Genomic DNA, 14,519 nt, shown 5'->3' with positions numbered 1-14,519 from the left:
GTTGTCTAGCTATGTTGCGGCATTTAGCCAGTCTTTCGGTGCCCTGTTCGTCTGTTTCCTGGGTGATTCATTTCCTTTTCATATCGTTCCGATATCGATTCGAGGCCTCCTCCTGCTTATCAGAATTTGTCGCCGTCCATACTGCCACCTCGACTGTGGTTGCGACGCACGCGAGCTCTCCTTTTCAATCCTCCGTCATGTTATCAGGAATGCGACACAGCTGGCAAAGCGAGCGGAGGCAAGTGCAATGACGAGGAACGGGTTGTGACGTCATACCAAACGGCGGCGGCAGAAAAGGCGCGGCGCTGCGCAGCGGCGTAAGACCTGTAGCTCGATGCTACTAGTGGTGCATCCGCAGTTGTGACTACCGAGCGAGAGAGAGAGAGAAATCTGCGGCAAGGCGAGCGTTGTGATGCCATGTGCCTCCTCGAAACACCGTTACAGTTAAATTGCAATTTCGCGGCCAGTAAAGTTTTCGCTTTAATATCCGCGGCGAGGCGCGTGTTGTGACGTCATGTGCCTCCTCGGAGGACCGCCACGGCTAAATCGCACATTCGCGGCCAGTAAAGCTTTCGCTTTAAAATCTGATAACTTGCTTTCTGAGGCTGGCACAGCCGTTTGCGACGAACTTCGTCATAAGCAGGGCCAGCCTTTCGCGCAAACAGCACACACTGAACACCTTCTCAAAAACAAATTTCCGGCTTATGCTATGCATTCCCACCGTGCGGGATCCAAGAATGGCTTCTGCGCATTCACTGCACGCAGCAAAGCCAAATCGTAGGCCACTCAAAAGCACAGCCTTCGGCTTGCCGGCTTTGACGCTGCCATTTTGGGAAACTCCTTTGACGCGCGGTCTCCGTAACAAACAAGAAGCTCGAGAGCAGCACGCAAGGTTTCCTTCGTACGCACAGAAGAATCGGATGCGTGGGTACGCCGCAGCAGCGTACGCATCACGTTCTGCAGATGCGCACTTTGGAGAATGTAGCGATCCTACGTACACAACTCCCTGGCTTGCGCTGCGTACGCAGACCTCAAACTGTCTAACGTAAGATAAACGCGGTGTGCAGGATTCCTTTATCATACAGTGCTTCTTACGTTAGTCGCGCGATTCTGCTAATAGGCAAGTGGTTCAATGGAGGGAATTATTATTTACGCGATGTGCGAATACTATTGCCCATGTTGGATGTCGTGAAGTACCAGGTTCTCATGTACGAGCGGTACTAAACGCAACTGCCAACCGATCTTTGGTATGATGGAGTGAGTTCACATATGTAGTAGAAAAGAAAAGGTGAGTCACCGTAGCAGTGGGCTTTAAAGTTGATTTTATGCCACATAGGCTTGCCAGGCTTTTACGCCTGCGAACGAAAAAGATTATAGCTTATGGGATTTTACGTGCAAAAACGACCAACTGATTATGAGGCAGCCCGCAGTGGAGCTCCGGAAATTTGGACCAGTTGCCGTTGTTTACCGTGCACCTTAATCTAAGTGCACGGGTGTTTACGCATTACAAAAATTCCATTGCCATAATTAGTGACAAATGGTGGCATTGGTATGGCCTGCAAAATTAAAATGTCAACTTAGCGTTTCATTCATACATTTATATTTTTTGGATTGATACCGAGCTCAGGTCCAGAATTTTAGCGCCTCTAACCTCAGTCACTGCGGCGCTAGTATTTCGCACTGTGAGGACTATTGCCGTAGTTCACTGAAATAGCAAGTACGCAGACACTCTAGGCGCCTTCTAGCCCCATCCTCGCGTCAGCGTCGATCAGGTGTTCCGTATAAAGTCCAAATGCGATAACATTGTGCACGCTCGCTCTGTTCTGCGGCTGCGAGTGAGAACGTGCGAGGGTCAGTTGAGGATGACGTCGCGATCTCGCGCGCGCAATGAAGGCGGGCGGACAGGAAGCGTGCAGTTTTCTAGCTCACGCAGCGCACCCGGTACATGAGAATTTTACTCCGCCGCAGCGGCGCAGGCGACGTCTTGCAAGCGATGTGGGATAAGAGCACCGTATACGCTCACCGAGGGCTGATCGCATCGTGTGCAATGAATTCTCGCCGCTTACTTCGCGCTGAAGCTAGAGGAAGCACGAAGGTCAATTCGCTCGCTCATACTGCTGCTCTTCCACATGTCAGGGTTTGAAAAGCGAGTGTCAGCAGTCACTCAGTTAAATATGTTCACTGTCGCCTGTGCGCGCGCGATACCGTGTCTGGCAGCTTTGTATGTACGCGAATTTTTACCAGTTCTAAAATTAAATGAGCTACATAGTGTTTGCAGCAGTTTATGCATCTGAAGAAACAGCTACCGTTACTTCATATAGCTGTCGAATATCTCCTTTCGCAATCGTTCTAGTGGCTGTCGGGCAAAAGTGCGATTTTTTTGCTGGTCTTACTTCTTTTGTTAATGGATTAACCTCACCCTCTACGTTCTTGTGGCCCTGTACACATTACCGTAGTTTCAATATAAACGTCTACGCATAAATTAAGCTAAGTTGAATAGAAGCGAATCCTTGAACGACTGAGATCATACCTCCTTGTTTACTGCTGGGCTGCTAAGTTACTAAAACTCATTGTAAGTACTCCTTACGCTTAGACGTCCCGGTATAAAAGAAAGCTATTCGATTTTAAAGTGAAAAGAATGTTAGAAACACGAATGCATTGAATTGTGCTAGATAAATAGCTTCTAATTAGTTCATGCACACCCTCTATTTAGACATGACATGTGACTCAAGCTAATATTATGCAGCTATTTTGACGGCAATGTTTTTTTAGCAGACTTCATACGAATCTGGCATATCTGGGACGTGGATATCTCGTGACCAACTTGAAAAAAATGTGTTTTTTTAAACTTTTATTCGTTGCATGAATATGAAAATCGTGCAAGTGAGATCTCCTTTTGTTGAAAATACGTAGGAATGAGTCAGCGACAAAGGATATAATAAACTTGAGTGGAATACGCCGTGAACAAGATTAATTGAAAGTGTTAGATTGCTCTTGCCATCTGGTGTGCCACCAGCAAATGCCATCTGGCCGCCTACCTGCCACTCCCTCCGCCACGGAGCGCGAGGTGCCTGGGTCTTTTACTCTCTCGAGTGATGCCGAAGGAAACAGATGTGCTCACTTGACATTACTTCTCAGTGAAGCTGAAGCAGCGCAGCAAAGCGATTACCTGTTCAATTATACCTTTCACTCAATTGCTCCGGGAACGCCCGTGACAGGAAGGCAGCAACATGCAACCGGAAACCAATGCGACGATGCGAAACAAGCACAACAAGCAAATGAACGCCGCCTATTCGAAACGTGGGAGGCCAAGCTCGCCCTCATGGCCCGTAAGACCAATGCAAGCCTATTGCCAGGGCCAAAAGGGCAGACGAAGCCAGAAGGTTCTCGGACTAAAGAACCTTCCCGCATCAGGGAGATACCGGCCCTCGTTCGAGACATTGTTTCGAACAATGAACGTGTTTTTTCTCTCTCTCTCTCTCTTTCTCATTTGGTTATAAGAGTGTTAGGATAAGGAGAAATCGAGCTTTCTTTTCTCTCGGGCTTCAGTTGTTTTGGCTTTTTTGTGACGTATAGGTAGGTAACTTGTATGCATACGTATTTATTACTTTATTTTCCTACAATATGGCGATTTTAGAAGTTGCCTCACTTGTAGAAGACTACGGCTGGAGGAGGAGCCCTGGCAGGCGTTCTTCAAAGTGCGACCCTCAGCAAGCGTTGCAAGAAACGTGGTTTTGAGTCCGTAGACGAGGCTAATGGGGAGGGCCTTATGAATACAGTGGGTGTGCCAGTGTTGCGACAACACTTTGAGAACTAAACTGTTAGTTGTGCTAGGCCTCGGCGAGACCGCCGATGACGGATCAGCTAGTGAAGCCTATTGCGAAGCAAGAAGCGGAACTCAAGATTGAATAGAGGCCGATGAAGGTGGTGGTAGATAAGCTAGCACACTTAGAATTCAAACTGACTGCAGCCATGCTGCAAAGCTTTTGAAAGGTTTTTTAAAGTTGGGTAGGGAAATGTCTGTCTCAAAAACTTGGACACATTTTCGAAGCGTTAACTCTGTAGAGTATGCGATAACATACTCGCAGAGGTCAGCAAGGATGCACTCCATGAAATTTATTTTGGGAAACAGCGTATCTATACTCATAGACACACCATCTACTACAGTAAGAGAACCCGGACAAATTACGTGAGGCAGCGCATACACGCAGGATTCCTCGCATAGTGAATACACATCGCGGTATTTCCACATGGCAGAAAAATTCGACTCACAAAGGCTTCTTAAAAAAACAGAGAACTTCTGTACTCCCGCTTAAGAAATATTTTCTTGTATTTTGGTCTGTTCTTTTTCCAGCACGGTGTTACATGGGTGCGATGCGCGCAGGTGTCCAAAAGAGTTGCAATGTTCAATTTCTGCCTCATAGCCTGCTTTCTGATTTCTTGTACTTTCGAAGTGTTTATGACGCTATTGTTACGAACAAGGTTTTGTAATATAATTTCTGCGTGTAGCTTGTAAGTGCTGTGTATATGTGCCATTTTCTTACTTTAAATTTCTTATTTTAGATGTGGAAAACTATACGCTTTCCTTTCATTTCTATATTGTTAAATTATGAGGCTTTACATGCCAAAACCACTTTCTGATTAGGGGATTACGTCATAGGGGAAGACTCCGGAAACTATTAATACCAGGGGTTCTCGGTAGGTGCACGTGGTATTATTAATACCACGTGCACCTAAATCTAACTACACGGGTATTTTTGCATTTGGCCCCATCGCAATTTCTATATTGTTGAAAAATCTATTAGCCTATGGGGCTGAGCATTCGGCAGTTTCGCAGTTGACGGATTTACGGAGATTTTCAAGCATTCGGTTCACTTTCTGCCGCGCCTTCCGAGATCACTTCAGTGCAAAAACCATTCTGTATATGTGATTGAGTGAGTGAGCGAAGGAGTGAATAAATAGAGAAAAAAAGACTATAAAGTTGAAGTGCACTAACGTTATCGTAGGACACAGCCGGCCCGGCGGATGGCGTCGTGACTCTGGTCCGTACTTGCGTGCCAGATTACCTTGAGCAATAATTTGTGAAAGTGACAGAATAGCTTATACCACTTACAAACTTTTCATTTCGGTCAAACTCAAAGACGCACCTTTGACCCCATACACCGAAAGTGTTTCTTGCCACCGACAAAGTAAATGAAATCCTTCAATAATTCTATCGCATAGAAACCCCTAACAGGGTTGCGCACATATATGTGTGACACAGTCCTATGAAAATGAATTTGGCGGCTATCAAAATGGTGTTCTAAGGCCGTAAATGATAGCAAGAATTAGGATGGAAAAATAAATTAAGATTTATAGGGTAGAATGTTATACCTTGTGGGTGAAATTCGAAATGTTACGTCATTGCGTAGGACTAGCTGTAACAAAAGAAACAAATAATTGCGTTGGAGTTGGAGATGGAGAACCTGAGGCCCATTTCACGTACGGCCTGTGTGGGCAAGCTCATGGAGCCCGCAGTCCTAACGAGACTGACCAACTATCTCGAGGATAACGACGTTCGCCTCCTACAATGATGGGCTTCCGGAGAAATTTGTCCACACAGGATGCAATGCTCCAACTTAAGCATGAAATTACAGATAACACAAGTCGCAACACCGAAGCCATCCTAGGATTGGACCTAAAGACAGCTTTTGACAGTGTTACCGATGAAGCAATACTAAACACAATAAATGAGCTAGGCCTAGGCCAGCGAGTATACAGTTATATACGAGAGTTCCCGACCAACAGAAAGGTACACATTAGGATAGGAGACCTTAACTCCGAAGAACTGCAGATCGGGAGCACAGGTATGCCCGAAGGTTCAGTAATATCAGCGATGCTGTTTACCCTGGCTCTCATTGGATTACCAGCAAAGCTACAGGAAATCCATGGCCTCAATCACACCATCTACGCTGACGATATCACCCTCTGGGTGTGTGACGGCAACGATGGACAGGTAGAAACCATTACAACTTGCCATAGAAACAGTTGAACAATACCTAGCAGGAATCGGACTGGCGTGTTCGGCAGAGAAATATGAGCTCCTCATTTATGTACCGTAGAGACGTGGCTGAAAACAACGCAACTACGCGGAACTAAACAATACGGAAATTCACCTAACTACGGCAGAAGGTACGCCCATACCAAAGGTTGACAAGATCAGAGTATTGGGCCTCATCATTGAAAGTAACGGCTACAATGGAGAGACCATACGCAAATTAGACAAGATAACATCTTAAATCATGCGGCTAATTAAACGAATAGCCAACAAACATAGTGGAATCAAAGAAGGGCATCTGATTCAACTAGTCCAAGCGTTCGTAATAAGCAGAATAGTATAAACTGCAAAAGAGTACGCATTTAGGCTGGTTGGTTCATGATTACGAGCAATAAAAACAGCGCTAAACGACGGGACGAGTGAAGGGACACAGACAACGTCTGTGTCCCTTCACTCGTCCCGTCGTTTAGCGCTGTTTTTATTGCTCAGAATAGTATACGTGGGACCGTACATACGATGGTACTCGTCAGAAAAATACACATTAGACTGCTTAATCAGAAAAATCTACAAGCAAGCAATCGGGCTCTCCATCACCACCAGCAAAGACAGATTACTGCAGCTAGGTCTCCACAATACACTGTATGAGCTAATCGAGGCGCAACGAATAGCACAATACGAGCGCCTATCCAAAACTAAACCAGGTAGGCAAATATTGGATCGCCTAGGTATAAGGTATCCTACCCAACATGGCGTCAAAGTATATATGCCCAAACACATCAGAGACATGATAACCATCCTTCCAATACGCAAGAATATGCATCTTGCAACACCATTAGGGTAGACGGGAAAGCAGAGCACGCAATATACAGGAGAAATTTGGTAACAGCGTGGACACCACATTTGTAGACGCAGCCAGACACAAGCGCGCCTACACAGCAGTGGCGATAAATTACGAGGGAAAATGCACGACGAGCGCTACAGTCAACACGCTACAGGCAGAAACCACATAGGAAACAGCTATTGCGCTAGCTCTAGCGCAAACACCACCGAGCGTAATCATCAGTGATTCCCAGACTGCCATATGAAACTTCGACAATGGTCCAATCTCCCGAGAGGCACTACGACTCCTAAAATTAGCTAATAACCGCGACAAATGTGTCGATCTCATCTGACACCCGCTCACACACTACCAGGTGGTAGCAATGAGGTGGCGCACCAAATGGCTCGAGATCTTTCGGACAGAGTGTCGGTTAGCCCCGCCTCACCGACTACCTATGAGTGGGAGTGGGAAGATCGAATCACCAGATTTCAGGAAATTATACAGCGCCATAGATTGCACAGGCGTACATTCCCACCGCCACACACAAAATTAGGCAAAAACCTTTCTGTAGAATGACGGCAGTTACAGAGCAGATCCTATCCGAGTCCAGCTATTATGGACGCAGAGTCCCAGCGCACGCGGAGGCTGTCGCTGTTTGAGGCTACATGCAACACCATCAGGGTAGACGGGAAAGCAGAGCACGCAATATACAGGAGAAATTCGGTAACAGCGCGGACACCACATTTGTAGACGCAGCCAGACACAAGCGCGCCTACACAGCAGTGGCGATAAATTACAAGGGAAACGGGAAACAATTTATCGCCACTGCTGTGTAGGCGCGCTTGCGTCTGGCTGCGTCTACAAATGTGGTGTCCGCGCTGTTACCGCATTTCTCCTGTATATAGCGTGCTCTGCTTTCCCGTCACCCTGATTTATATCCAATCGACAAGTGCAGACATTGCATCTCTAGAGCCACCCTGGAGCATATCCTATGGGATTGTACGGCGGTAATACAGGGTAAAGGTCATGTAGCTTCAAACAGCGACAGCCTCCGCGCGCGCTGGGACTCTGCGTTGCTCAGCTCGGACCTGCAGCACCGACTCTGGGCCGTCCAGCGAGCCGAGGAAGCTGCCCAGGACCAACAACCCTTGGCTAAAACCAAGGCGGGGTCCATGCCAAACCGACCAAATCGCAGGGCACTGAATAAAGTTATTTGAATAAATTAATTCAATTTCACCAAACTTTGAAAGGAAATGCCAATGTTTCTTGGTCTTCTAGCATTTCCTCAAATGCGCGCTTTTCTTACTTTAAATTTCATATTTGATAAGTGTAAAACTATGCGCTCTTGTTCCATTTCTATATTGCTGAAAAATATATTTGCCCATGGTGGTGAGCACTGGACAGTTTTACAGTTGACGGGTTTACGCAAATTTTCAAACATATCGTACTCTTTCTGCCACTCCTTACCAGATGAATTCCGTGTAAAGATCATGCATGAGAGGTGCAAAGATGGCGGACGCCACCTCCTGGGTAATATCTCCGTCAGTACACTACCTACGTCATTGTCCTCGGCAAAGATTCACAAAACTTCAAACGTATGATAAAAAATTTTGCTTCAACAAAGATTGCTGTTTGCTCGAGTTTAAAAATGCATCTTGTTTTTCCCAAGAGAGGTCAGAGCCAGCAAACGTCACACTTCGGGGTGATCCGAGCGTCAGCACACTACCTTCGTCATTCCCATGAAAAGAGGTTGAACGTCCTTAAAAAAGTATGATAAAATTACGTCCTTTAAAACGCTGCTTCTTTCAGTATAAATTTCAACTTGTTTGTTCCGTTCTATCTGTTACTTTTATTGCTTGTTTGTTCAGAGCATGACACCGTTATTTTCATATAGGCACACAGGAGTATTTCAGATGAGTCACAGCTTGGGGGGTCGTGGGTAATGGTTTTATACTGAGACATATTGATATAATTATCATATTGATGATAATTTGATACCCAGGAGCTTTCTAAACTTTACAACCAAAAAACTCCTCTTTTGGGCAAATTTCAATACCAGGCTCTTGCAGCAGCAGTACATAGCGGCTGTGAAAAACAGTAAATTCACGTATAAAAATTTTAAAGTTTCATATATTCTCTACCTTCACCGATGCAACAACAATGAAACTTAAGTAACTTCAAATTTATGCAAGGAAATACATACAGAAGAAATAGCAAAGTTGACTTTTGAACAGCAAGATCAAAAGTGGGCCTTTCAGGTAGCTAGTAGACCAGTGTTCTCTCAGAAATCTGACGGCACATATATGGCGATTCCCTCAACGTGCAGAAAAATCTACAATCCCTGAGGTCTTGCTGTCGTCTAGGCTGGCGCCAAACGTTCAAAAATTGAACAATGCCAAATAATATCCAGAAACTGGTGACTACAGTAATTGACTGGGAGAGAGAGAGAGAGCGTAAACTTTAATTTCAAATCAGCAAGATTTGAGTCCGGCGTCTTTTAGTGGGTCTGGGCACCCGCCGCGGACGCGGTTCCGAGACCTTGTCTCGAAGCGGCTTCCTCGGCTCGCTGGACGGCCCAGAGTTGTTCTGTCAGGTCAGAGCTGAGCAGTGCGGTCATCCAGCGTGACTGGAGGCTGGCGGTGGAAGAGACGGAGGGGTCGGCACTGCCCGACTTGTTTGTTAGGTCCCGACACTCCCATAGCATGTGATTTAGTGTGGCAACCTCGCCACACGATGTGCATCTGTTTGTAGTGTACATGTCTGGATACATGGCGTGCATGAGTCTGGGGTTTCTGTAAGAGTCTGTTTGTAATTGTCTGAAGTGTACTGCTTGCGTCCTGTCTAACATAGCGTGAGGGAATGGGTATATGCGTCTTTGTAATTGGTAGTGTGCCGTGATGTCGTGAAAAGTGGTCATACGATCCTCCCATGCCCAGACGTTTGCAGTACCCCGCGGGGGCTCTTCCTCCGATGCTGCTCGGTGAGTCAGGCCTCGAGCAACGCCGTGAGCCGCTTCGTTGGGGGTGCTCATTCCAGTGTGTGCCGGGATCCACAGCAAATGCCTTCGGGTATCAATGTCGGCCTCTCCCTGGTGTATGGGATGTCGCTGGAGTATCTGATATGCCTCTTGCGAGATGCGCCCATTTGCAAAATTGCGAATTGCTGTTTGCGAGTCACAGATCACGTATGTAGCTTTGGTTTGTGTGAGGGCCAGTGCTATGGCCGCTTCCTCTGCCGCTTCGGCATGTGCCGTGTTCACGGTGACGCTCGTGAGGTGGTTGCCTCGGTGGCTAGTAACTGCTGCCACGAAACTCTTCCTGTCTCGATAGCGGGCTGCGTCGGTGAAGACCGCATCCTTGTCGTTAGAGTAACTTTTGTTCATTTGTTGTGCCCTGGCTTTACGCCTCCCCGTGTGGTGTTGGGGGTGCATGTTGCGAGGCAATGGGGGTACGTATAGTTGCTCGCGTATGGGTCTTGGAATGTCTACTTTGACGCCATGTTGCGAGTGGTATGTGATGCCGAGATTTTCAAGCACGTGTCTGCCCGGGCGGGTCTTGGATAGGCGTTCAAGTTGGGACACTTGTTGCGCCTCCACGAGTTCTTCGAGCGTATTGTGTAGGCCTAGTTCTAAGAGCTTGGTGGTGCTGACTCCAGGCGCAAGTCCCAACGCACATTTGTACGCCTTGCGTATGAGCGCGTTGAGCTTGTTTTTTTCCGCAACCGTCCAGTTGTGAAACGCTGCCGTGTACCTTATCTGGGAAATGACGAAGGCTTGGATGAGTCGGATGACGCTGCCTTCGCGCATGCCCGCGTGTTTGTTGGTGATGCGTCGAATGAGCTGCATCGTGCTGGTGGCCTTTGCCGTTATCTTGCGAAGTGCTTCGCCATTGCCACCCTTATGCTCTATCATCATTCCTAGTACCCGGATTTTCTCTACTATCGGGATGGGTAGGCCATTTGATGCCGTTAATTGGATCTTTTGCTTTTCCTGGGGGGTGTAGCATTTAGGTGGGCGCCCCTTTCTGACTGGTCTATACAGCAGCAGTTCGGATTTTTCGGCCGAGCAGGCGAGTCCCGTGCCCACGAGGTAGTTTTCTACGCATTGGATGGCCTGTTGTAAACGTTGCTCGATCGCTCCGTCGCTGCCCGTTGTCGTCCAGATCGTAATATCATCCGCGTATAGCGTGTGATGCAGTCCTTCGATTTGAAACAGTTGGTCGGGCAACCCCAGCAGGACGAGGTTGAAGAGCATTGGCGAGATCACCGAGCCTTGCGGGGTGCCCGAGCTGCCGATGTTGATTTGCTCTGACTGTAGTTGCCCCACTCGCATGCGAGCGGTTCTTCCCGTGAGGAAGTCTCGGACGTAGTTGTACGTGCGCAGGCCGAGATTTAGATTGTCTATTTGTCGCAATATGGCATCGTGGGGAACGTTATCGAAGGCCCTCTTCAGGTCCAGCCCGAGGATGGCTTTCGTCGAACGCCCCGGATTGTCTATGATTTGGTGTTTTAGTTGCAGAAGGGCGTCTTGCGTGGAGAGATGTCTTCTGAACCCAATCATGGTGTATGGAAATAAGTCGTTGTCCTCGAGGTAATCCGTGAGTCTATTGAGAAACGCGTGCTCCATTAACTTGCCCACGCAGGACGTGAGGGAGATGGGGCGCAGGTTTTCCAGCTGTAATTTCTTTCCGGGTTTCGGTATCAGTGTGATATTTGCTTCTTTCCATTGTCGGGGTAGCTTGCCGTGCGCCCAGCACTCAATAATGTATTTTGTTAGTTTCTCGATCGATCCGTAATCGAGATTGACTGGGAAAAAAATGACATTTAGAAAAAACACTTAGCTACATTTACCTTTAATTTTGCGAGGCACTTTTCGCTTCATCAATTAGCAGGTTGTGTCGAAAAACCATGTTCGATTATTTTTTTACTACATAACGCGAGCAAACAACAACGATGTCCAATCTTTCCTGTTAGGTACCCCGTGGCATCTTCTTTAATACGTCACACACCACAAGCGTCACGTCTAAACGTGACCTACGTTTCTTCAATTCCTTTATAGTAGAAGTGCAGTGTAGCAGTCAGAAGAACGCTGCATTTTTATCTGAATAACGGAATATGCGTGACAACTTGGACACATTTTTGAAGCGTTAACTCTGTACAATCTGTGATAACAGGTTCGGGAAGGACAGCAAGAGCGCACTCCGTGAAGCTAATTTTACGAAAGAGGGTACCTATAGTTCGAGACACACCACCTATTACAGTTACAAAATCCGAACAAATAATTGGAGGTGAAAACATGCAGTATTCTTTACATACTGAATACACATCATGGCACTTCCAGCATGGTAGACAAATTGGACTCCGTAACGCTTCTTAAAAAACATAGCATGGTTATTTTCTCTCGCTTAATAAGTGAATTCTCGTATTTATTTATCTCTTCAATTTCCAGCATGGTGTTACATAAGCGTGATGCGCACAAGAAGGCAAAACTGTTGCGACATTAAATTTCAACCTCATAGTCTGCTTACTGATTTGCTGTAACTTCTCGTCCTTATGACGCAATTGCAGCGAACACGGTTTTGTAAATTTATTTCTTTGTAGCTTGTAAATACTGTGTAGATGCGTGCTTTTCTTGGTTTATTTTGTTATTGTATAGGTGGAAAACCACGTGCTCTTCTTTCTTTTCTGTATTGGTAAAAAATCTATTAGTCCATGGTGGTGAGCGTTGGGCAGTTTTGCAGTTGACGGGTTTACGCAAAATGTCAAGCATAAGGTTCACTTTCTGCCACTCCTTCCTAGATAACTTCCATGTAAAGATCATTCTATGTATCTGAATGAGTGAAATAATAAAAGAATAAATACAGAAAAGAAAGAAAAAAGTTTAACCTCCTTAAGATTATAGTAAGACACAGCCGGCCCAGCGAATGGCGTTGTAACTCTAGGACGTGCGTGCGTAACTGGTGACCTTACCCAATAATTTAGGAAACTGACCTTCCTATAGCTCATACCGCTTACAAACTTTAAATTTCGGTCACACACTGAGGCAATCCTTTCAGTTCATACACCTCAAGTGTTTCGTTCCACGAACACCTAAAAAGTGGATGAAATCCTCCTATAAATCTATCGCACAGAAACACCTAATAGGGTTGTGAGCACATATTATGTGTCACACAGTCCAATTAATATAAAGTAGGCAGCGATAAAAATGGTGTTGTTCTCCCGTAAAATGATGGAAAGAATTTTTTTAAAAAATTCTGGGGTTTTACGTGCCAGAACTCTTCTCTGATTATGAGGCACGCTGTAGTAGAAACCTGGAGTACTTTACCGCACACCTAAACCTTGATACATGGCTGCTTTCGTATTTCGCCCCCATCGAATTGCAGCCGCCGTGACCGGGATTCTATCCCGGGACCTCGTGCTCAGCAGTTTAACACCATATTCACTGAGCAACCAAGGCTGGTTCTAGTAAGAATAATGATTGAATTATCAAGTAAGTATTATAATTTAGAATGTTCTACATTGTGCACAAAATTCTAATTGTTGCATAAATGCGTGCGACAAGCTGTAAGAAAAGAAAACAAATAATTGCGCTATACTAATTTTAGGAAACCTTTAAAGGAAATGCCAACATTTCTTGGTCTTATAGCTTCCCCTGAAATGAACTGCAGCAGGTCTAATCTGTTCGTTAACAACGCTTCAACATTCACGCGGAGGTAAGCCACATAATCCATTAGATTCAGAAGTGGCAGATGCCACACTGCTGGGTGATGTCTGCGTCGGCACACTACCTACGTCATTGTCCTCGGGAAAGATATGCCAACCTTCACAGGGAAGATAAAATTTCTGCTTTATAAAATAATCCTGCTTGCTCTAGCACATATTTGCATTTTGCTTTTCCCATGAGATGTCGAAGGCAGTAGACGTCACACTGCTAGACGATCCAAGCGTCAGCCCACTACCTTCGTCATTCTCATCAAAAGAAGTTGAATGTCTTTAAAAGTATGATAAAATTACTTCCTTTAGAATGCTGCTTCTTGCAGAATCCATTTCAACTTTTTGCACCCGTTCTGTTGCTTTTATTGCTTGTTTGTTTAGAGCACGACACTGTTATTTTCATATAGGCACACAGGAGTATTTCAGACGAGCTAAAGCTTGGAGGCGCCTGGGCAATGGCTTTATACCGAGACATTTTCATGTGGCACAGAAAATAATTTCATACCCTGGCGCCTTTCTTGTCTCTCCAACCAAAGAACTCCTCTTTCGAGCAAATTTCAGAACCAGACTCTTGCAGCAGCAGTACATCGCGGCTATGAAAAATTGAACATTCACGTAAAAAATTAAAAGCTTTATATGTTCTCTACCTTTACCGATACAAAAATAATGAAACTAAAGTAAGTTAACATTTCTGGAAGGAACAACACACAGATGAAATGGCTAAGTTGACTTTTGAACAGCAAGATTAAAAGTGGGACTTTTCGGTAGTCCTTTAGGTAGCTCGTTGACCAGTGTTCTCTCAGAAATGCAACCACACATATTTCGTCGTTTCCTCAACGTGCAGCAAAATCTACACTCTCTTAAGTCTAGCTTTGGTCAAGGCTGGCACGACACGTTCAAAAATGGAACGCCAAATAATAAACAGAAACTGGCGAATACAACACTTGACGG

Source organism: Dermacentor albipictus, chromosome 10 (assembly GCF_038994185.2).
Source record: "Dermacentor albipictus isolate Rhodes 1998 colony chromosome 10, USDA_Dalb.pri_finalv2, whole genome shotgun sequence".
Lineage (NCBI taxonomy): Eukaryota > Metazoa > Arthropoda > Arachnida > Ixodida > Ixodidae > Dermacentor > Dermacentor albipictus.
This window is presented reverse-complemented; position numbering follows the sequence as displayed.